The following is a 25,748-nucleotide window of genomic DNA, read 5'->3' as shown; positions in this document are numbered from 1 at the left end:
GGAGTATATGTCTTACTGGCGTTGAATGCCAGACAAGAAGGCAAGAGTGGGTGTTCAACGCCCATAAGGGGTAACACTATTGTCGTTGAACGCCAGCCATGGAGCAGAGGCTGGGCGTTCAACGCCAAAAAGAAGCAGAAGACCTGGCGTTAAACACCACGAAGGTGGTCCTTCCTGAGCATTCAACACCCTGAGTGGAGCAACAAGATAGCGTTGAACGCCAGCTATGGACCATGAGCTGGGCGTTCAACGCCCATAAGGGGGGCAAGGAATTTGAATTTCCTAGCCTCTCAGGACCAGTGGGTCCCACAACATCTTCACCTACCCCACCTTCTTCTCTTTTCTTTTCACACTTCCGCACTCACTCTTCCCTATAAACCCTCAACCAATCACATCCATACCTCTTTCCCAAAACCATCATAACTCCCACCAACCCCCACCCACTAAAATTTAAAATTTTCCACCCATATTTCCCCCCATTCATTTGAAACCCTACCCATCACCTCCCTATAAATACACCCCTCATACCACTTATCCCACACACTACTCATACACCTTTAGCCCTCACTTGGCCGAATTGCTCTTCTCCGTCTATCTCCATCTATTTTCTTCTTGTTCTACTCCATTATTCTCTTTTGTTTATTTTTTCTTGAGGACGAGTAAAGCTTTTAAGTTTGGTGTTGAAAAAGCCTTGCTTTTTGCTTTCCATTCCCACTTATGGCACCCAAGGTTGGAGAATCCTCTAGAAAGAGTAAAGAAAAGGCCATAGCCGCCACCTTCGAATCTTGGGAGATGGAGAGATTCATCACCAAAGCTCACAAAGACCACTTCTATGAAGTAGTGGCAAAGAAAAAGGTGATCCCTGAGGTCCCTTTTAAGCTTAAGAAGAATGAGTATCCGGAGATTCGACATGAAATCCGGAGAAGAGGTTGGAAAGTCCTAACCAATCCCATCCAAGAGGTTGGGATCTTAATGTTGCAAGAGTGCTATGCTAATGCATGGGTCACGAAAAACCATGACATTAGTGTGAACTCTCATCCTAAAAATTAGAGCACCATGGTCCGAGGGAGAATATTGGACTTTAGTCCGGAAATTGTGAGGTTGGCATTCAATTTGCCTTTGATGCAAGGAAACCCACATCCTTACACTAGAAGGGTCAATTTTGATAAGAGACTGGATCAAGTTCTCTCAGACATTTATGTGGAAGGAGCATAATAGAAAAGGAAGTCCCAAGGCAAGCCTATCCAACTAAGAAGGCCTGACCTCGAGCCCATAGCTAGAGGATGGTTGGAATTTATCCAACGCTCTTTCGTCCCTACTAGCAACCGGTCCGAAGTGACCATATACCGAGCCATCATGAAATATTGCATCATGCTTAGAGACGAGGTGGAAGTACATGAGGTGATACCTCAAGAGTTGTACAAAGTGGAAGATAAGCCCTCCACCCAAGCAAGGTTAGCTTTCCCTCATTTTATCTGTCACCTATACAATTCAGCTGGGATTGTCATAGAAGGGGACATTCCAATTGAGGAAGAAAAGCCCATCACTAAAAGAAGGATAGAGCGTACTAGAGAGCCGGCACATGAACCACAACATGAGCATGTGGAGCCGCCTCAACACGAGATCCCTGAGATGCCTTGATAAACCATTATTTTATGGTTTATATTGTGTTTAATTGTGTGGTTTTATCAAATCTTTACCCACTTATTCATTAAATTAGCATGTATTTAGAATTCCTTCCCAAAATTACCCCATGGTTGAAAAACTGCTTCCTAGAGGTTTTTAATTATGTATTTTAATTCTCCTTTATTCTATTCAATGCCATGATCTGTGTGTTAAGCGTTTCAAGCTTTATAGGGCATGAATGACTTGGGGATTGGAAAGGAGGCTTGCAAAAATGGAAGGAACACAAGAAATTGAGGAGATGACCAGCGAGAAGTGACGCGGACGCCTGACTCATGCGACCACACGAAATAGAGGGAATTGCAGTGACGCGCTCGCGTGACTGACGCGAACACATGGAATGGAAACTGCACAAGTGACGCGAAGGCGTGGACGATGAGCACACCTGGTAAGGCAAGACGCTGGATGACGCGATCACGTGACGTGCGCAATCTGCAGAATCTGCAGAATTCGCTGGGGACGATTTTGGGCCTTGTTTTGACCCTGTTTTCGGCCCAGAAAAGCATATTAGAGCCAGGGAACATGCAGAAACCAGGACACAACATTCATTCCGCATAATTTTAGTTTTAGATATGATTTTACTCCTCTTCTAGGTTTTCTCTCTACACATTCGTAGTTCTTAGGATTTTGATTTTATTGCTTTTTGGATTGGGATATTGAGAAGAGTTATTACCTCCGTCAAGACTTCATCATTCTAGTTTGTTTTCCTTACTTGTCATTTACTCTTTCATATCCTCAATTTATTCAGAGTTACTATTGGATTATCTTTAGAATTTATTAATACAAGAACTATTTTTATTTTTATTAATCCTTTTGATTATTATCTATCATGTCTTTCCTTATTTCCCTTTCTTATTTTGCGAAGTTTACATTCATAATGAGCGAGTAGTTCCATAACTAGATTGGGAGTTGATTGAAAGGAAGACCTTGAGTTGGATGTTCAAGAGTAAAATTATAATTTGGATTAGCGTTGGGTCACCCTCTAATCACTGACACTAGTCCTTCCTAAGGGAGAGGATTAGAATTTGTGAATAAAAACTGACTTCCAACTTGCTCGACTTTCCTTTATCCGGTAAAAGATAACTGAGCAGACAACCTTCAATTATCAATTGATCTTGAGAGAACTCCATCAAGGATAGGGCTTCCAACTAATCTACTCCCGGTCAAGGTTTTTATTTAAATTACATAATTTCTCTGATTTAATTTCCCGTTTATCAACTCAAATCATTTTAGAAAACATCTGATTAATAAAATAGCACACCTTTCTGCAACTCGTTGGGAGACGACCTGGGCTTCATACTCCCGGTATTTTAATTCTAATTTTGTGACGACCCTTTTAAATTGATAAGCGAAATTTTGGTTGGTTGAGAACTATACTTGCAACGCATCTCTTATAATAATTTCTTAACTCGCCAATTTCTGCCACGTCATGCCTCAAGGGATGTATTTTCCTCCTCAAAGCTATTGGGATCAATGGCATACTTCTATGGGAGAATTAAGCTCTAACATGAATCAGCTGAGGATGGAGCATCAAGAGCATTCCAGCATCCTCAATGAAATTAGAGAAGATTAAAGAGCTATGAGAGAAGAACAACAGAGACAAGGGTGTGACATTGAAGACATCAAGAGCTCTATTGGACTCTTTAGAGGAAGTGGTACTCACCGTCACTAAGTTGGTCCCGTTCCATCACTGAAGAACTGAAGATTGATGGTTTAGAGGTTATAGAAACTCTCGTTGTAAGTATAGTTACTAAACCAAGCAATCAACTTTTCTTACAAAAGTTGTGGTTGTTACAAGTAACAAACCCCTTAAAATTGATAACCGAGTATTTAAACCTCGGGTCGTCTTCTCAAGGAATTGCAGGGAGGTATGTTCTTATTATTGGTTATGAGTTTGTAACTTGGGGAAATTTGGAGTTTGGGCAATGGGCACAGGTATATTTTCAAAGCAATAAAAATAAATAAATAACTGTAAAGCAAACTTTTGGCAAGGTATGAGAAATTGGAAGTCCAGTCTAGTTATCCTTATCAATGATGATGAAAACTTAGTTAACCTTTGTTATAACAAGGGAAGGTCAAGCGACTAATTAGTTAGATCTTTGAATCCTAGTTAATTCCTAAGAAAAGATTGGGATTATTGAAGATCAATTCAATTAGCAAGATAACAATTAACAATTATGCTGTTGAATTGGATAACTCCTGAGTTACTGATTTCTTAACCAAAACCAAAAGGGAGAATATTTAAATTAAATTAAAAGCATTCATGTAAATAAAGCAATCAAACTACGTCTAAACATAAATTCAAGTCATAAAATGGAAAGGTTCATAAGCCAATTGGGCGACATATCTAATACAAGCATTGAAGCATCTGAAAGTAAAAAGAGAAATATAAAGTAAAAAGAATGTTGAACCTGGGATTTAGAGGCACTCCTAAAACTAAGAGAAATCCTAAATCCTAATCCTAATCCTAAGAGAGAGGAGAGAACCTCTCTGTCTAAAAACTACATCTACTCCTAAAATTGTGAATGTGAGAGCCTCCTTATGAATGGATGTATTCCCCCACTTTATAGCCTCTAATCTGTGTTTTCTGGGCCGCAAACTGGGTTAGAAACAGCCCAGAAATCGCTAGAGAAGAATTCAAACACGCTGATTTCTGTCACTGCGACGCGGCCGCATGGGTCTCGCGGTCGCGTCGCCTAGCGTCAGAGCAACTATGGCATATTATATATCAAATCGAAGCCCCGGACGTTATCCAATGCAACTGGAACCGCATCGTTTGGACCTTTGTAGCTAAAGTTATAGCCGTTTGAGTGCGAAGAGGTCAGGCTGGACAGCTTAGCAATTTCTCCAACTTCTTGTATTCCTTCCACTTTTTCATGCTTCCTTTCCATCCTCCAAGCCATTCCTGCCTTATAATATCTGAAAACACTTAACACACATGTCAAGGCATCTAATGGTAATAAGAGAGGATTAATAATAAGCAAATATAAGATCAAAGAAGCATGTTTTCAATCAAAACACATAATTAGGAAGGAAATATAAAACCATGCAAATAGTATGAATAAGTGGGTAAAGAGTTAATAAAAACCACTCAATTGAGTACAAGATAAACCATAAAATAGTGGTTTATCAACCTCCCCACACTTAAACACTAGCATGTCCTCATGCTAAGCTCAAAAGAAGCTATAAAGATGAAGAGGAATGGTATGAAATGCAACTACATGCTAAATGCTTTTACTTACTTGGTTAAGAGTAAATAAGTTCTCCAAGACAAATACAAACCAATTTCCGCTAATTCAAATCATACAATAAAAAGCAAGTGAACTTGTAAGAAGACAGCTCATGAAAGCAGGGAAAATAGAATTTAAGCGTTGAACCCTCACTGGAAGTGTATATCACTCTAATCTCTCAAGTGTATAGGGTAATTCACTCTACTCTTCTCTAGTCATGCTTTCTAAACATTGTTCTTCATCTAACCAATCAACAAAAATTTAATGTACCAATGCAAACATCATGAGGTTTTTTCAAGGTTGTAATGGGGCTAAGGTAAGGGTGAGGGTATATATATATATATATAAGGCTAAGTGAGCTAACAAAGTGAATCCTTGATTAGTCTAAGATCTCACCTAACATATACATACTTTATATAATTTAAAAATACTTTACCTAGCTACCCAAAATTTTCCCACTTTTGTATTACATGCTCATGTATCAAACTTATTTTTGAATTTTGTCCCATGTGCATTGAATTTTTTTATTTTACATTTGGGGTATTTTTTTCATTTTTCTTTTCTTCTTTTTTTTTGTATCCCCTTATTTAATTACTTAATATATTTTTCTTCAATGCACATGGTAATTTAATTATTTTGATTTCACATGAGCATACTTCCCAAATTTTCAAATAACTTATTCAATTTAATTCCCTACTTTTTCATATCATCCCATGTTCCCATAAAATTTCCCACACTTAAATTTTACACAATATCTATCTTAAGCTAACCAAGGATTCAACTTGGGATTCTTATTTTGTTTTTCTGCTTAAGCTAGTAATGTGGTTATAAAACAGAAGGGATTTAAAAGCTCAAGGGGGCTAACAAGGGTGATGTAAAAGGTAGGCTAATTTTGGGATAAGTGAGCTAAGATCAAACAATGGCCTCAATCATATGCAAGCATGTAAATACACTAAATATTGGACATATAGAATGGAACAAAAAAAATAGATTACAATCATAGAGAAGGAAACATACAGGAAAAATATTTATGGTTAAACAATATAACCATATTAATAAGCTCAAATCTCACAGGTTGTGTGTTCTTTGGCTTAAAAACCATGTTCCAAATACAACTTCAAACAAGTTTTAACATAAAATTTTTTTTTTCAATTTAAATTAGTGAAATTTTTTTCAAAGATAGGGTCTTAAAAAGAAACTTATTATTTTAACCAAGCAGTAACTAAATGCATAAAATCAAATAAATATGCAAATGCAACAACTAATTTAACGAAGAAAATTAAAACATTAGTGTTGAGACAGGGATGTACTAACCTACGGAGATCGGTATCAACCTCCCCACACTTAAAGATTGCATCGTCCTCGGTGCATGCTGAGATGTGCAGGTGGACGAGTTGTTTCAACTATTGCTTTTCTCTAAGGATTGTGCAGATTGACTTGTCTGTCTCCCCAGGTAAACGTCTTCTGGTTCTCTTCCTGGTGGCCATCCTGAAAGAAAAAGAGAAGAAAGGTAACCCAATAATAGAGATAAGAAAATAAATGAAGTATGGTTGGGTTAATGCCAAATGAAAAGGGTCTCATTTACATGGTAGCTACAACATATAAGTGAGAAAACAATAAAAGCCATGGCATACCAGTGGTGCAGAATGTGCAACAATGGGGAAGAGAGTGGGGAAGGAAGGATAATATAAATTAAAAATCAATACAAAAGTAATACAGGTATAAAAGATTGGCATTGATTTAAATAATATTACCTAACTAGAATAAAACAAGTCATAAGCACCAAGATAATACCAGAAAAGAAATAACAGTTGAAAAAGAACATTTGAACACCAATAATAATTTTTAGAAAAATAAAAATATGCAATGAATGAAAGTATGCAAATAAATTAAATAAAATAGAATGGAAGTGAGAGAAAATAAGAAAGGAAGAAGAAAGAAATAAGAAAAGATAAGAAGAATAAGGATTTGGAGAAGAAAAGATAAGAAAATTGGCACTAATCTGGATAGGATGTGCGACGCTGGCGACGCGGTCGCGTGGTACGCGATAAGGTTGGGCAACGCGGACGTGTGGGACACGCGATCGCGTGACTCGATTTGTGCTAGTGGCGCGAGTGCAGCCTCGCGGTCGCACAACTCTCTGTTTAAAACTCAGTATTGCCAAAATCCAGGGTGACGTGGTCGCGTGGTCGACGCGATCGCGTGGGTGGCCTTATTTCCAATATGACGCGGACGCATGGGTGACGCGTTCACGTGGCAGGGCTTGTGCTACTAGCACGGGTCCAGCCCAACTCCAGCTCAACTTTCTGCCATACACCCTTTTTACGCTGATTTCAGGTCACGCGGCCGCGTGGGAGGCCATTATTCCCATATGACGCGGTTGCGTGGGGTGATTTGTGCCATTGGCACGCCTCCAGCACTACTCCTGCGAAACTCTCTGTTCATATTAATATTGTCTCCTATCTCCGCGTGCTCGCTTTTTTTTTTTTTGAAAAGATGCAGAATGCAGTGTTAATATGAATGTGATGCAAAACTCCAGGTTCAATAAAATAAAATAAAACTTGAAAAAAAATAAAACTAAATAAAAATAAAAAAATAAACGATCATACCATGGTGGGTTGTCTCCCACCTAGCACTTTTAGTTAGAGTCCTTAAGTTGGACATTTGATGAGCTTCTTGTTATGGTGGCTTATGCTTGTATTCATCCAGGAATCTCCACCAATGTTTGTATCTCCAGTAACCTCCGGGGTCCCAAACTTGGCGCAGAAAGCCTTCAAGTAAGTTAAAGCAAGTGACCAGGCCCCAAGAGTGGTGATTGATAGAATGGATTCTGGGGTCCCAGACCTTGCCTTTGCACCCGTCTTTTGGTTGAGCAATATTGTTCCATCCGGGTGGCAAGCAGTCTGAATTCTCACGTAAGCGGCCAAACAACTTCCTAGACCCATTCAGTTGAGCTTTACACCAACCTTTGCATTTAAACTTAAAGCTTCCAACCATGATGAATGTTGCAGGACAATTCTTACCACTGACCATCTTCCTTTTACTCTTAATGCCACAAAGAGGTCTAAGTTGACCATCAGTCTCCAGTAGCCCATATTCAAGTGGGATTAGAAAGCTAAGGGATATGAATTTTACCCACTTGAATGTTGTGAAGGATGATGGTAACTTAGGGGAAGGTATTTCTAATGAAATTGCAAGCTCCACTCCCTTGTGCTCTTCTCTGACAACTTCCACCTTTTTGCAAGTTTCTTCAATATTAACCTCTTCCTCTTGGTAGCTTTCTTCCAATTCAATCTCTTTTTCATTGCTCACCAAGGGCATGGAAGGAGGCTCTGTGACTGGACTTTCCAATGGAGGTACAGCATCTCTTAAGTCTGCAACCATTTCTTCCTTTTTAATAATTGCTACTTTGTCCAATTGTTTAAGTATAAAATCATACTCATCCTCGATGGTTTTCTTTCCATGACAACTCCTTTCAACTACTCTTTCATCTTCAAGGGTCTCTCCTACCTTTACCCGTAGGGCCTCCTCTAGCTCCTTATGAAGTATGGATTCGCGAAGATGATCCCTTCTCTCTTGTTCCATGTTAGTAGCATCATTGGGATCATGTTGCTCTTGGATTGATGGATGTGGGTGCTCTTCCATGGATGGTGGTGATGGGATGGAGAGATCATTTTCTGGTTGAAAAGGAAGTGCACTAGAGCTTGAGGGTTGGTTGTTGAAGGTATTTGGTGGTCCGATTTGGGCGACGAGAGCTTGTATAGTCGAGTTTAGATTGGCAAGTGCTTTCTCCATGGAGGTTTGGGGTGGATCTATGTATAGTTCATTTGGTTCATAAGGTGGTTGGTATGGTGGTTGAGGGTTAGGGTCATATGGAGGTGAATGGCGGAAAGGGGCTTGTGAGTTTGGTGGTCCAAAGTTATGTTGAGGAAAGGGTTCATAGGCATATGGTGGTGGTTGTTGATAGTCCATTAGAGGTGGTTGTTGCCATGAGGGTTGATCAAATCCTTGTGGCTCCTCCCATCTTTGATTGTTCCAACCTTGATGCCTGTTCTCATTGTAATTTCTTCTTCCTGCAACATAATTGTAACCAGACTCATATCCAAAGGGGTGAGAGTTCATAGTAGTAAAATAAAAATAAAAAATTAAAATAAAAACAAATTTAAATTAAAAGGTTATTTAAATTTTAAATTTAAAATTAAATTTTTAAATTTTGAAATTTGAAATTTGAAAATTTTTAAATTTGAATTTTGAAAAATTTTTAATTTTGAATTTTGAAATTTGATTTTTGAAATAAGATAAGATAAGATAAACATTTTAAAATAAAAATCAATAACCTCTTAATTTACGAAAAAGTAAAAATAAAAACAAAAATAAAAACAAATAAACAAGCAAAAATAAATATTTACAATAACTAATAATAAGGCACACGTTTGTAATTCCCCGGCAACGGCGCCATTTTGAAGAACTGAAGATTGATGGTTTAGAGGTTATAGAAACTCTCGTTGTAAGTATAGTTACTAAACCAAGTAATCAACCTTTCTTACAAAAGTTGTGGTTATCACAAGTAACAAATCCCTTAAAATTGATAACCGAGTATTTAAACCTTGGGTCGTCTTCTCAAGGAATTGCAGGGAGGTATGTTCTTATTATTGGTTATGAGTTTGTAAATTGGGGAAATTTGGAGTTTGGGCAATGGGCACAGGTATATTTTCAAAGCAATAAAAATAAATAAATAACTGTAAAGCCAACTTTTGGCAAGGTATGAGAAATTGGAAGTCCAGTCTAGTTATCCTTATCAATGATGATGAAAACTGAATCTTAATTCCACTTAGTTAACCTTTGTTATAACAAAGGAAGGTCAAGCGACTAATTAGTTAGATCTTTGAATCCTAGTTAATTCCTAAGAAAAGATTGGGATTATTGAAGATCAATTCAATTAGCAAGATAACAATTAACAATTATGCTGTTGAATTGGATAACTCCTGAGTTACTGATTTCTTAACCAAAACCAAAAGGGAGAATATCTAAATTAAATTAAAAGCATTCATGTAAATAAAGCAATCAAACTACGTATAAACATAAATTCAATTCATAACATGGAAAGGTTCATAAGCCAATTGGGCGACATATCTAATACAAGCATTGAAGCATCTGAAAGTAAAAAGAGAAATATAAAGTAAAAAGAATGTTGAACCTGGGATTTAGAGGCACTCCTAAAACTAAGAGAAATCCTAAATCCTAATCCTAATCCTAAGAGAGAGGAGAGAACCTCTCTCTCTAAAAACTACATCTACTCCTAAAATTGTGAATGTGAGAGCCTCCTTATGAATGGATGTATTCCCCAACTTTATAGCCTCTAATCTGTGTTTTCTGGGCCGCAAACTGGGTTAGAAACAGCCCAGAAATCGCTGGAGAAGAATTCAAACACGCTGATTTCCGTCACTGCGACGCGGCCGCATGGGTCACGCGGTCGCATCGCCTAGTGTCAGAGAAACTATGGCATATTATATATCAAATCGAAGCTCCGTACGTTAGCTTTCCAATGCAACTAAAACCGCGTCCTTTGGACCTCTATAGCTAAAGTTATAGCCGTTTGAGTGCGAAGAGGTCAGGCTGGACAGCTTAGCAATTTCTCCAACTTCTTGTATTCCTTCCACTTTTGCATGCTTCCTTTCCATCCTCCAAGCCATTCCTGCCTTATAATATCTGAAAACACTTAACACACATATCAAGGCATCTAATGGTAATAAGAGAGGATTAATAATAAGCAAATATAAGATCAAAGAAGCATGTTTTCAATCAAAACACATAATTAGGAAGGAAATATAAAACCATGCAAATAGTATGAATAAGTGGGTAAAGAGTTAATAAAAACCACTCAATTGAGTACAAGATAAACCATAAAATAGTGGTTTATCAATCACCCCTTGTTTTTATGTCATTTTTCTATTTTTTATCATGTTTTATTGTCTGTTCTCGTGTTCTTACTGCATGATCATTTCTATATATGTCTTAAAGTTATAAAATGTTCCATATATCTCTCACCTTACTTAAAAGAAAATCTTATTTGAAAAAGAAAATTAAGATGCATGAATTTCAAGTTTTATCTTAAGAATAGTCCAATTATCTTGATGTGGTGGCATTACTTTTGTTTTCTGAATGTATGAATGAACAATGCATATTTGAAATTGTAGTTTAAGAATGTTGGCTCTTGAAAGAATAATGAAAAAGGAGAAGTATTATTGGTGATTTGAAAAATCCAAAAATTGATTCTTGAAGCAAGAAAAAGCAGCAAAAAGAAAAAGAAAAAGCATGTTGCAATTAAAGGATATATATATATATATATATATATATATATATATATATACATGCATGCAAAAAAAAATGAAAAGCAGAAAAAGCCAATAGCTCTTTAAACCAAAAGGCAAGAGCAAAAAGCCAATAACCCTTTAAACCAAAAGGCAAGGGTAAAAGGATCCAAGGCTTTGAGCTTCAATGGTTAGAAAGGCCTAAAAGAAACAAAATCTTGGCCTAAGCACTCCAAAGGAACAGTGCCCCTAACTATATGCTTGTGGTGTGAAGGTGTCAAGTAAAAAGCTTGAGACTGAGCAGTTAAACTCGTGATCCAAAGTAAAAAGAGTGTGCTTAAGAACTCTGGACACCTCTATCTAGGGATTCTAGCAAAGCTGAATCACAATTCGAGAGGGTCCACCCAGTTAAGTGTCTGTGGCATTTATGTATATGGTGGTAATACGGGAAAATAAAGTGCTTAGGACCATGATGAGCGGATAATTTATACGCTTTTTGGCATTGTTTTTAGGTAGTTTTTAGTAGGATCTAGCTACTTTTTAGTATATTTTTATTAGTTTTCAAGCAAAATTCACATTGCTGGACTTTACTATGAGTTTGTGTGTTTTTTTGTAATTTCAGGTATTTTCTGGCTGAAATTGAGGGACCTGAGCAAAAATCTGATTCAGAGGCTGAAAGGACTGCAGATGCTGTTGGATTCTGACCTCCCTGCACTCGAAATAGATTTTCTGGAGCTACAAAAATCCAATTGGCACGCTCTCAATTGCGTTGAAAAGTAGACATCCTGGGCTTTCCAGCAATATATAATACTCCATACTTTGCCCGAGTTTTGATAACGAAAACTGGCGTTTGAACGCCCACTTTCTATTCTATTCTGGCGTTAAATGCCCAAACTGGCACCAAAGCTGGCGTTTAACTCCAAGAAGAGTCTCTACACATGAAAGCTTCAATGCTCAGCCCAAGCACACACTAAGTAGGCCCCGGAAGTAGATTTCTGCACTATCTGCACTTAGTTACTTATTTTCTGTAACCCTAGTTACTAGTTTAGTATAAAAACTACTTCTAGAGATTTATTTTGTATCCAGTTTTTATATTTCGAAACTGAGACCATTGATCACGTTTAGGGGGCTGGCCATTCGGCCATGCCTAGACCTTTCACTTATGTATTTTCAACGGTGGAGTTTCTACACCCCATAGATTAAGGTGTGGAGCTCTGCTGTTCCTCATGAATTAATGCAAAGTACTATTGTTTTTCTATTCAACTTAAGCTTATTTTTACTCTAAGATATTCATTCATACACAAGAACATGATGAATGTGATGATCAAGTGACACTCATCACCATTCTCACTTATGAACGCGTGCCTGACAAACACTTCCGTTCTACATGAAAACAAGCTTGAATGCATATCTCTTAGCCTCTTGGTTCATGATCAGAGTCTTCGTGGTATAGGCTAGAACTATTGGCGGCCATTCCTGAGATCCGAAAAGTCTAAACCTTGTCTATGGTATTCTGAGTAGGATCTGGGAAGGGATGACTGTGACGAGCTTCAAACTCGCGAGTGTTGGGCGTATTGACAGACGCAAAAGGATCAATGGATCCTATTCCAACATGACTGAGAACTGACAGATGATTAGCCGTGCGGTGACAGTGCATTTGGACCATTTCACTGAGAGAATGGATGGTAGCCATTGACAACGGTGATCCCCCAACATACAGCTTACCATGGAAAGGAATATGAATGATTGAATGAAGACAATAGGAAAGCAGGGATTCAGAAGCAACAAGCATCTCCATATGCTTATCTGAAATCCCACCAATGAATTACATAAGTATTTCTATCTTATTTTATATTTTATTTATATTTTAATTCTCAAAACCTCATAACCATTTGAATCTGCCTGACTGAGATTTACAAGATGACCATAGCTTGCTTCAAGCTGACAATCTCCGTGGGATCGACCCTTACTCACGTAAGGTTTATTACTTGGACAACCCAGTGCACTTGCTGGTTAGTTGTGCGGATTTGTGAAAAAGTGTTGAGATTACGATTGTGCATACCAAGTTTTTGGCGCCGTTTTAGAGATCACAATTTCGTGCACCAGACCACGACCAAGACTCTAAAAGAAGCTGTGTTCAAGAATAAAAAAGAACTTAACTAGGAAAATCAATAATATCATATGGATTCTGATTTCCCAAAGATGCCAATCATTATGAGCTTCAATGGATAGTGAGATGCCAAAACTATTCAAAAGCAAAAAGCTACTAAGTGTCGCTCATCTAATTGAAACTGAGCTTCATTGAAAACTCTGAGATTTATTATATCTTACTCTTCTTTTTATCCTACCTTGTTTTTAGTTTCTTGGGGACAAGCAACAGTTTAAGTTTGGTATTGTGATGAGCGGATATTTTATACACTTTTTGACATCATTTTCATATAGTTTTTGCTATATTTTATTTAAGTTTTATTATACTTCATAGGTTTAAGTGTAAAATTCACATTTTTGGATTCTACTATGAGTTGTTGTATTTTATGGTGATTTCAGGTATTTTCTGGCTGAAATCTGAGAGTTTTGACAAAGTATGATTCAGAGGCAAGGAAAGCGTAGCAGATGCTGTCAAGATCTGACCTCCGTGCATTCAAGCATGAATTTATAGAGCTAAAGATAACCAAATGGAGCATTCTCAATGGCTATGGAAAGCTAAGATCCAAGGCTTTCTAGAAATATATAATAGGCCATACTTGTCTTTAGAGATTACGGCCCAAAAATGGCGTTCAACGCCAGCCATCTACCCCCTTCCTCGCGTTGGACGCCCAAAAGGGAGCAGCTAGTGTCCAACGCCCAAAGGGGAGTCCAAAGGGGGCGTTCAACACCCAAGGAGCATACTAGCACGTGGAGACACCCTTAGCATAGCCTAAACACTCACCAAGTGGGCCCCGAAAGTGGATTTTTGCACTACAAGCCTAAGCCTATCATATTTCTGTAATCCTTAGTCATTATATTAGTATATATAGGAGAAGATCAACCATGTTTAGGATCTTCTTCCTCCCCCATTATTTTCGAACGCTATTATGTAGAGTATGAGTTTCTAAACCTTCTAGGTTAAGGTTAGGTGCTCTACTAAGTTTTATGGATTAATAAAAGTACTACTGTTCTATTTCAACTTGTGTTTGATTCTCTCCTAAGATCTATCTTCATTGTTCAACCTTATGAATGAGTTGAACTGTCACAAGTTATCTCTATCCTACATGGGTTCAGCGAGCGTCTTTCATCGGATATCAATGAACCACTAGCTTGAGGATACATCTCTTAGACGGCTAATCCGCGACTTCCTTGGTGACTTCTCGAGACATCAGTTCAACCAAGGTATGGGGAGATTAGGGTCTTTGTGGTAAAGGCAAAGAATCAAGGCGCAGCATTCTCTAATCCGGAAGATTCGACCTTGTCTGTGGCGTTTTGAGTAGGATCACCAAGGGAATGAACTGCAGGAGCTTCACCGTCATTTAGACTGGATGCGCACTAAACCTGGTGTTCAGCCTAGAGGAAAATTGGTGGCCGATCAAACCGGTGTTCATCACATACATCCTGCTATAGAAGAAATCATTCACAGTTGGAGTAGACAGTAAAAAAGTATTGATCCAGAAGAACAACACATCTTTGAAGCCTTTGCCATCTTCTTATCATTGAATTCACAACCATTGAGTAACGTTATCTTTATTTTACTTTTATGCACTTAAACAACCAAACAACTTTTCTATCCGCCTGACTAAGATTTACAAAATAACCACTGTTTGATGCAAGCCGACAATCCTTGTGGGATCGACCCTGACTCACCTCAGGTATTACTTGGACGACCCAATGCACTTGCTGGTTCAGTTGCGCGAAGTTAAATTCCGCTCACCAAAAAGAGATTGAATGTAATTGGGTTTTATGTGAACCTTGGAAGAGGAATCATAAAATCATGCTTGAAATCCTTTCTCACATTGAGTAGATCTGGATTTTGGGATTGGATATTATGACGCTAAGATCTACCCACTACTCTGATCTATGAGGATGTGTGGTATAATCAGGGACCAAGCTTAATCTCTTTTCATGAGCAATTAGACCAAGGAATTGGCTATTGATCAAGATCTGGAAGATTGAATCACCAAGGAATTGGGATTTGATCACTCATGATTTCCAAGAGGTCAATGAGTTGCATGATTGAAGAAGAGGTGATCTGAAATTGATCCGGAGAATACAATATCTCATAACTCCAATGAAAATTCCCTATTCTTATCTTCCCATTCTTCATAGCTTTGTTTAAATTCTGTTCATCACCCACTCCCCTTACATTTCAGTCATTTAGATTCCTTGCTTTTTACCTTCATTTACCTTATGCAACTTAAGTTTTCAGCACTTTACATTTCTTCACTTTACTTCAGCAGTTTAATTTCCAAGTCATTTACAATTCTATCATTTTAATTCTTGCAACCCTTACCCATTAATGTTTAGTTCAACTAGAATATCCTAAAGACTAAAGTTGCAGAACTAATCAATCTGTGTGAGATTCGACCTCACTCTTGTGAGTTTTCACTTGACGACAATTCGGTATACTTGTCGAAGGAATTATTGTAGTGGTACAGTAATTTCAGTAATCATAGGGTTTGGTAGAATTAATCTTGATTAATTGTGTTTGAGTTGTGTGATTATGATATGGTTTGGTTATGTTTAAAATTAATTGTTTAAATGAGTGATTCTTGTTGAAATTTTGGTGAAAATTTGATGAAATTTGATGAAATTCAAGCTATAAACTTGTGTTCTTGTAGTTGCTGGAAAATGAAACCCTAAACCTCAAATTAGGGTTCAATTTGTGTTAAAATCAAGTAAAAAAATATGGGATTTTGGTGGCTACTAATTTATTATAAATTTTGGTAAAAATCGGTTACTGAAAAGATTGAAAAACGGGTGAAAACAGAGAAAGAATCTGAAGAGTTTACAAAGAACACGAAGAAAATTTTGAGTGTGGTGAAGAACAATGAAGAATAGGCTTTTGATCCATAAAAAGGCAAGGAAGTAAATATTTTGGTGTTTGGGGGGTTATTTTGTAATTTTCAAAAGTTAGAGTGGTTAAAGTAGAAATATTAAAAGTTATAGGTAGTAAAAAGTGAAATTTAAAGGTTAAAAGTTAAAAGGGGTAATTTTTTAAAATTTAATTATAAAATAATAAATAATAATAAAATATTAAATAATAATATTTAATTAAAAATAATAATATTTAATTAAAAATAATATTTTAATAAAAATAATAAAATAATACAGAAAAGGCAATTTTTTGTAAAAGGTTTAGAAAGACAACTTTAAACTCAGAATCTCATAATTACCTTCATAAAACACTTAGGGAGTGGTAATAACATATTAGTGAGGCAAAGACAAAGGAAAGATAAAAGGTTGAAGAAAAGATAAAAATCGAAGAAAAAGTCTGTAAAGTTTTAAGGACAGAAATAAGCAGAGATTAGCGAACAAACTAGGAGCTTCGTTTATCTGGTGTGGTTATCTTCACTTGTTCTCTGGTGTGTTGCTTTGTTTATGCCAGAAGGAAGGAGAGGAACATCAACTTTCTTTGATTTTGAACTAGAAAGAACATTTCTAAGGCTAAGAAGAGAGGCAGTTGCAAGAGGAAAAAGAGTTGTGGGTAAAGAAGAAGTAGAAGAAGATCTTGACATAAACATGGAGGAAGAAGTGCATAATCACCATGGAGAGGGTCTTGGTAACCATGCTGGTAACCATGCTCAACCAGTGAGAAGAGTGTTAGGCTCTTTGATAAACCCCAATCCTGGAAATTGTGGAAGCAGCATATTGACACCCACAGTGCATGCCAATAACTTTGAGCTCAAACCACAGTTAATCACCCTTGTTCAAAACAACTATCAGTTTGGAAGAAATGCTCAAGAGGACCCAAACCAACACCTATCAACCTTTTTGATAATTTGTGATACAGTAAAGACCAATGGTGTTCACCCAGATACATATATATTGCTCTTGTTCCCCTTCTCTCTTAGAGACAAAGCATACAAGTGGCTTGAGTCTTTCCCCAAAGAGAGCCTTGCTACATGGGATGATATGGTGAACAAGTTTTTGACCAAATTTTACCCTCCTCAACAGATCATCAAGCTTAGAACAGAGGTGCAGATCTTTAGGCAACTAGATGGAGAAACTCTATATGAAGCTTGGGAGAGGTATAAAGAATTGACAAGGAGATGTCCCCCTAATATGTTCAATGAATGGGTATAGCTGCACATCTTTTATGAAGGCCTATCTCAAGAAGCAAAGAAGGCACTGGACAATTCTTCAGGAGGCTCCCTCAACACAAAGAATACCATTGAAGAAGCCGTAGAAATCATAGAGACTGTGGTAAACAATGAGTACTTCTATGCCTCAGGCAGGAACTCCAAGAGGGGGATGATGGAATTAAACCAGATGGATGCCTTGCTAGCGCAAAACAAATTGATCACAACCCATTTGGCAACCCTCACAAAGAAAATGGAGAAAACACAAGTCTCAGCAATTAACACTCAAGCACCAGTCAATAAGGAGCATGCCTAGAGGAGGAGTATATTAGGAACAAGCAAATTATGTAGGGAATCAATCCAAACAGCTCTATGACCCCCATGCCAAAACTTACAACCCTGGATGGAAAAATCACCCAAACATTGGGTGGGGGAATCAGCAAAGCGAAACTCAAGATCATAGGCCACAAAACTCTAACCATTATAACAATCCCAACCACCAACCACCTAATCAGAGACCATACCAAAACTCACATAATGCCCCTTTCCAACCCAATCAGCACTCACAAGGCAATAATTTCCAAGCTCCAACAAATCACAACATACCATCCTCAACCCCACAATCATCCGGTGATAGTGACAGACTTGCAAGGATAGAATCCATGCTTGCGAAAATGGAAGAAGATGCAGCAATAACAAAATCATTGTATGAAAGGAAGTTGGAGGTTTTTCAAGAAGAAGTCAGATCTAACTTAAACAACAGAGGAGCATCAATTACGAAGTTGAAAGCACAAGTTGGATATCTATCCAAGCAAGTACCCATGTCTACAAATACTTTTCCCAGTGACACTATGACCAATCCGTGGGGGGAATGCAAAGCCATTAAACTAAGGAATGGGAAATTAGTAAAGGAAATCTCGAAAGAAACACAAGAAGAGGAAGTTGAAGAAGCCACAAGTCATAAAGAGGAAGCACCTGCCTCTAACCCACCAAAGGAAAAAGAGGCTCTGAAACCTTATATTCCAAAAGCTCCTTACCCTCAACGATTGAGGAAGGATGGGAAGGACAGCTAGTTTTTTAGGTTCTTGGAGATCTTCAAGAAGCTCCGAATCAACATCCCTTTTGCTGAAGCATTAGAACAAATGCCACTCTATGCTAAGTTCCTAAAAGAGCTCATGACCAAGAAAAGAAACTGGAGGAACAATGAAACAGTGCTGTTAACAGAGGAGGGCAGTGCCATCATACAGAGGAATCTCCTTCAAAAGATGAAGGATCCTGGAAGCTTTCGAATCCCATGCATCATAGGAGACTGATAAACCCATATTTTATGATGTATTTTGTGCTCAATTTAAGTGATTTATTCAATCCTTCACCCACTTATTCATGTAATTTTCATGGTTTTACTTTTCCTTCCTTATTATGTGATATATGTGAAAAACATGTTTCCTATGCTTTAGAAATATTAAAATTAATCATCCTTTATTACCATTCGACACCGTGATTTGTGTGTTGAGTGCTTTCAGGCTTTATAGGGCAGGAATGACTTAAAGGATGGAAAGAAAACATACAAGAATGGAAGGAAAACACAAAAATGGAGTTTTGAAGAAAAGGGCAGCGACGCGGACGCGTGACTGATGCGGACGCGTGCCTTGAGCAGAACGGAAATGACGCGTACGCATGAGCGAAGCGAACGCGTGATAAGGAAAACTCCCAGATGACGCGACCGCGTGACCCACGCGGACGCGTGACAGACGCCACGCACCAGAAACTGAAGAAAACGCCCCCAGCGACTTCTGTAGCCCTTTTGGCCCAGATCCAAGACCAGAAAACACAGATTAGAGGTTATAAAGTGGGGGAATGCATCCATTCATGAGGGGATTCGATTATTCACTTTTCATAGTTTAGATGTAATTTTAGAGAGAGAGGTTCTCTCCTCTCTCTTAGGTTTTAGGATTAGGATTCCTCTTAAAGGAATTAGGATTTCTTATTATTTCAACTTATTATTTCAACTTGTTCTCAGGTTCAATATTCCTTTTACTTTATATTTCTCTTTTACTTTCAGATACCTTAATGCTTTTATTTAATTACTTATGTTGCCAAATTGACTTATGAACCATTCATGTTAGGATTTTCTTTATTTGATATAAATTAAGGTATTTCAGATTTATGATTCTTATTTAGCTTTTTATATTCTTGGCTTTAATTGATTAATTGGAGGCTCTTGAGTTATCAAGCTTATCGTGATTGTTTATTGTTATTTTTGCTAATTGAATTGAATTCCACTAACTCTAGTCTTTCCTTAGGAGTTGGCTAAGACTTAGGGATCTAACTAATTAGTCCACTTGACTTTTCCTTGCTCTCGTAAAGGTTAACTAAGTGGGATTACACTCAATTCTCATAAGGATAACTAGGATAGGACTTCCGAATTTTCATACCTTGCCAAGAGTTTTATTAGATATTAATTTATTAATTCCTGCAACTTATTTTCCTTGTTCAAACCTTTCAAAACCCAAAAACATTGTTTTCCATAACTAATAATAAGAACACCTCCCTGCAATTCCTTGAGAAGACGACCCGAGGTTTGAATACTTCGGTTTATAAATTTTATTGGGTTTGTTACTTGTGACAACCAAAACGTTTGTAAGAAAGGATGATTGCTTGGTTTAGAAACTATACTTGCAATGTGAATTTATTCTGAATTCTAAACCGTCAATCATTCGTTCTTCAAAAGGGCACCGTTGCCGGGGAATTACAAATGTGTGCCTTATTATTGGTTATTGTAAATATTTTTTTTCTTTTACTTGTTTATTTGTTTTTGTTTTTCCCTTTTATTTCTATTAGCTACTATGAATTCTCACCCCTCTCGCTTTGAGTTTGGTTCTAAATCTGTTGAAAGGAGTGGAAGCTATAACAGGAATATGCATCAAGGTCTAAGCAATCAAAGATGGATGGAGCCAAGAGGATCTGATCAACCCTTTAGGCAACAACACCCTCCAAGATATCATGGGCAAGGACCACTCAACAATGCATACCAAGCTGATACATATGGTGGACCCCCTTGTATTTACCAACAAGCCCCACCCTGTGCTTATAGACCATCCTCTCAACGTAGCTTTGAACCACCACACTCACAAGTTCCTTTTCACCATTCACCACCGTATGACCTTTATCCACCACAATCCCAATCCCATTACTCCCAAGAACCACCACATCCTTATTTTGAACCCTCTCCCCCAACCAATGAACCCTCATACCCACCGCAACCTCCTATGGATGATAAACTTTGTGTTCTTCTTCAAGGGCAAGCGAAGATGCAAAGGGACGTACTGGAACTCACTACTGCCTTAACTAAGGTAGTAAATATAATAGCTTCCCGACATCTGAGCACTCAAAGTACTCCCATGGCTACATGTGGAGAATCTAAAGAAGAGCGTAGCATGAAGGAGACACTAGAAACTTCGGTGGACAATGAGGAGCATGGCTTTGTATTGGAACAAGTGGAGGAAGCCATGATAGTTGTAGAGGAAGAAGTGGTTGAAGATTTAGGAGATGCTAAACCTCCATGGGAATCAAGAACTGTAAAGGATTCTGCTGAGAAGTTCGAATTTGATGCCAGGAAGGATAGTGCACAACCTCCAATGCATATACCTTGTGAAAAATTGGACGGAATAGACCAAGAAGTTGATTCCATGGGCAGTGATGATCATGAATCAAGCTCTCCTAGTTACGAACTTGCATCCGTAACTGAACTCCATGAGCCTGAAGAACCTTATCCAAGTGAATACGAAGATGACGTCGAGGTAGATTTATCTCAACCTCCAACGTATGAATTGAGTGACGAGGAAGACATAGAAGACTTTGATCAGGACGCAGTTGCAGTTGAAGAATTTTGTAAGGAAGTGGAGGAATTCACAGAAGAATACAAGGGAGTAGAGCTTATAGAACCACTGGAAACACCTATCCCAAGGCCATTACCACCTAATTCAAGCTTCAAGTGGGTACAATCCTTAACCTTTATCTTTACTTTTCCACTTGAATATGGTTTGCTTGAAATAGATGGCCAGCTTGGAGCTCTCTGCGGCTTTAAGAGTAAGAGGGAAATGGCTCGTACTAAGAGCTGGTGTGCAAGAATCAATAAGGTTCCACGCTTCAATTCGAAGTGCACGGATTGGTATCAAGTTCAATTGAATGGGTCTCGGAAGACGTTTAGCCATCTTGGTGAGAATACAATTTCTAAACCGTCCGGATGGAAGAATATAGATCAAGACAAAGGCGGATTTAAAAGCAAAGTTTGGGATCCTGGAAAATATTCTGACATTCGTTACCCCGGGAGCCTAAGAATCTATTTGAAGTTGCTCAAAAGCTTTACATGCCTAGTTTGGGACTCCGGAGGCTGTTGGCATTCCAAACATTGATGGAGATTTCTGGATGAATTTAAGCACAAGCCACCATGACAGGAAGCTCATCAAATGTCCAACTTAAGGACTTTAACTAAAAGTGCTAGGTGGGAGACAACCCACCATGGTATGATCATTCTTGTTTCAATTTTATTTAATTTGTTTATTTTTATATTATTTTATTCTCATTGAACCTGGATATTATTCGTAGCATTTGCATTAGCATTGCATACTGCATAATTGCATAAAATTTTTTTTGCACGCGACGCGTAAGCATCGCTGACGCGTCCGCGTCACAAGTGCATTAGGAAGAAAAAGTGAACAGAAAGTCACGCGAAAGCGTGGCTGGAGGTGTGCCTTTGGCACAAATTGTTCCATGCGACTGCGTCACTAACGCGTTCGCGTCAGTTGCGAACACATACCTCCCACGCGTCTGCATCACTCACGCGAACGCGTGACCTGGAAATTGGCGTAAAGATCCAACGCCCAGAAATCTGGGCTGGAATTGTGTGACTGGTGTGCGTTTAGCACAAAATGGCCCACGCGTTCGCGTCCCTGACGCGAATGTGTCACTTGCAAAACACTCATCCCACACGGAATCGTGAGCGACGCGTCCGCATCGCGTGGATATCATGGCCCCCTAAATGGAAATAGAGAGTTGCGCTGAAACGACGCTGGAATTGTGCGTTTAGCACAATTTACAGCGACGCGGTCGCGTGCCTCACGCGTCCACGTCATCCATCTTTTACTCAACCCATGCGATCGCGTCAATCACGCGACTACGTCAATCCCATATCACCCTAGTCACGCGATCGCGTGCCCCACGCGTTCGCGTGGATTCAAAATCACTAACCCCCTTTTCACGTGAAACCCTACCCGTCACGCCCCATAACCCCCCCTTCTTCTTCTCTTCTCTGAAACTCCCTCCCTCTTCTACAACCACCACCACACCAGCAATGCACCATCACCAACCACTTCTGACCGCCGCAACACCCCCAACCACCCAGACCACCCCGCGACGCCCCCCCTCTCTCCTTTCTCCTCTTCTTCTCTTCCCTCCCCTTTCACCCCATTCCGCCATTGCCCCCCCCCCCGCTCCGCGGCCAACCTCAGACCGCCGTCCCCCACCTCCACCGACTACCACCACAACCCTCACCCCCCTTTTCTTCTCAACCATCACCACCCCACTCCACCATTAAACCCTACCCAAGCCCCCTGCCACCGCCCCTGCTCCACCACCGTGCCGCCGTGCTCCCTCCCAGTGCTGCCGTATCACCACCACCATCTCTCTACCCTCACCTCTGTTCTTACACATACCAGGTTCCGCCGAATGCTAATTTCTCTATCACTTGTAGTTATTTGCTTATTTTTCAGATTATGTTCGAATTAGGCTAGTTAGAGATGCATGTTTGTAGTGGATTCTTGGTGGTTAGGTAGCTAGGATGTGGTTAGTAGATTTAGGCCTAATAATTGCACTATTCTTGCTACCTGTTTTATCTATTTCGCAATTCTGATTTTGCTGTGATGTTCATATTGTTCATACATTGTCCTCCATGTTTCTTGCTGCTGTTACACTACTCTTTCATGTTCATGATATTTGTATTTATTTGTAGCTCTATTCAAATTTAAATGAACTGATTTTTCTTGCTATTTATTACTCAGGATCATCCAATTTTAGCTAGAATGCTGCCCAATTTTCTGCAAATTGTTTTCATGTATTGAGTTTGGTAACTTACTATTTTGCCTTACTTGGCTACAACCAAACCAATTCATGCCTGCCCGGGCTAGCATTCTTATTCCTTTTGATCCCCTAGTTAATAACTTGCACTATTGATGATTTTATGTTAGTTTGGCAACTTTTCTATCCTTCTAAATTATCATCAATAACCTGATATTTTTGCTTGAATATGAGTTGATTATTCTTTAAATTTGTGAAATTATTGTTACCTAGGAAACATTTATCATGCCACTCACTTTAAAATACTTTCTCCTAACTCACTGATTTCCACTTTCTAACCTCTTTTTCAATCCTAACCGATCTAACCTTCAAACTTCTCTTTTTGGTTTTTAACTATTTACTTTAACTTTCTAACTCAATGCATGATTATTGTTTTTCCTAATTAACATGAATTCTACTTATATTACATTTTGGATTGTGATTTTTCATCTCAGATTTCTAACTCAAATACAGTCCATAATGCACATATACTTAACTCATTTCATAATTCTACTGCTCTTTTGTCACTATGTGCTTATATTGTTATTATTCTATTTGCCTACTTATTTTCCTGCTTTGTTCATACCCTGGAATTTCTGCTTTTCAGGATGTCTGACCCTCAGCGCAAAGGAAAAGGCAAAGCAACCACTGGCAAATAGAAAAGAGGCGAATCCTCTATGTCCATCCTCGACATTATGCATGACGACTCCTGGCGGGAAAAGCACTTTACCCCACAGGAGAAGGCTGACCAGCTCCTCATTGCCAATGATCCAGTTAAATTTGCAAACAGATACTGTGAGCTAAAGTATCCAGTGTTTGCCACCTCCAGGAACCTGTACCTAGAGAGAACTCTGAAAATTCCAAAAGAACTACAGCAGTACACCTCCGAACAGATAAAACAGAGAGGCTGGTTCTTCTTGGAGAGAAACTTGACAGAGGTCAATGCTTCTTGGGTCAGAGAGTTTTACTGCAACTGTTTCAAGACTTTCCTGGATGCAGTGCACCTCAGAGGGAAACAGATTTTGGTCACTGAGGAAGCCATTGAGAACATCCTCCACCTTCAGCCTAAATCGGATCAGCCTGACGGTTACCAAAAGGCTGAAGAGGATATGCGCTTTATGAGATTTAACTGGGATGCTGTCAAGCAGAAGATAGCCCTTAATCTTACTGTCCCATGGGTCATGGGAAAGAACACAGTGATGCCTAAGGGAATCAAGCTGATTTATCTGAATGATGAGGCTCGGCTCTGGCACCAGATTCTGAGCAACTATGTGATGCTGAGCACTTATGAGACAGAGCTACCCACTGCTATGATCACCCTCATCTGGTGTGTGATGGAGTGTAAGGACCTGTATCCACCACATTTCATCCGATATTATATGGCTAGGGTCCATGTCAGAGGCACTCTTCCTTTCCCTTATCTGATCACCCAGCTAGGCCGTCGAGCTGACGTGCCTTGGGAGCTTGCTGATGAGAAGCCACCTGCTGCAGACTGCAAGAAGATTATCCCTCACAGTAGGAAGTTTCAGGCTTTAGGCCACAGACCCCCATTCCTCACCGTTTTTGATGAGACCGCCACACCTTCAGCTGCCCCTTCTTCATCCACTGCTGCACTAGCTACCACTACTGCACCTCCACCTACCTCAGAGCCCGTTTACCAGCTCGTGCACCACTTATTTCAGCAGCTGGACCAGATGGAGCATCACAACTGGCGACGATATGAGAGATTTGAGCGTCGCCACAAGCGACGCTATGAGCACCTCAAGTTGATGATCCGATCTGGCGGCGACATCCCCTCCAAGCCTGACACACCATCAGAGCCATCTAAGGAGGAGGCGGACGATCATGAGGAGGAGACACATGCACAGAGAGAGGCTGAGCAGGCAGGACCAGAGCAAGCTGCACCACAGCATGCGGAGCCACACCAGATTCAGGCCGCAGACCCAGAGATCCCTCTACAGTCAGCACCTCTACTGCAGCAGACAGATCCTCCTACACTTATCCAGTCTGCAGACCCTCAGGCCACTACAGAGACTCCAGCAGCCCATCCTTCCGGTGATGACACTTCTTCACACCCAACTTGAGTGAGCATCGAGGACGATGCTATATTTTAAGTGTGGGGAGGTCGCCATCCCTGA

General features: G+C 39.2%; 1 non-coding gene across 1 annotated transcript; it reads right to left on the bottom strand.

The window, feature by feature from the left end:
• Positions 1–17,377: 17,377 nt before the first annotated feature.
• On the bottom strand, positions 17,378–17,484 carry LOC112781617 (small nucleolar RNA R71). The gene has a single exon (XR_003192383.1). It is a non-coding gene; the product is annotated as a small nucleolar RNA R71 (small nucleolar RNA).
• Positions 17,485–25,748: the final 8,264 nt, after the last annotated feature.

Source organism: Arachis hypogaea, chromosome 19 (assembly GCF_003086295.3).
Source record: "Arachis hypogaea cultivar Tifrunner chromosome 19, arahy.Tifrunner.gnm2.J5K5, whole genome shotgun sequence".
Classification (NCBI taxonomy): Eukaryota; Viridiplantae; Streptophyta; class Magnoliopsida; order Fabales; family Fabaceae; genus Arachis; species Arachis hypogaea.
Note: the sequence above shows the minus strand (reverse complement) of the source record. Positions and strands in the feature narration are given on the sequence as shown.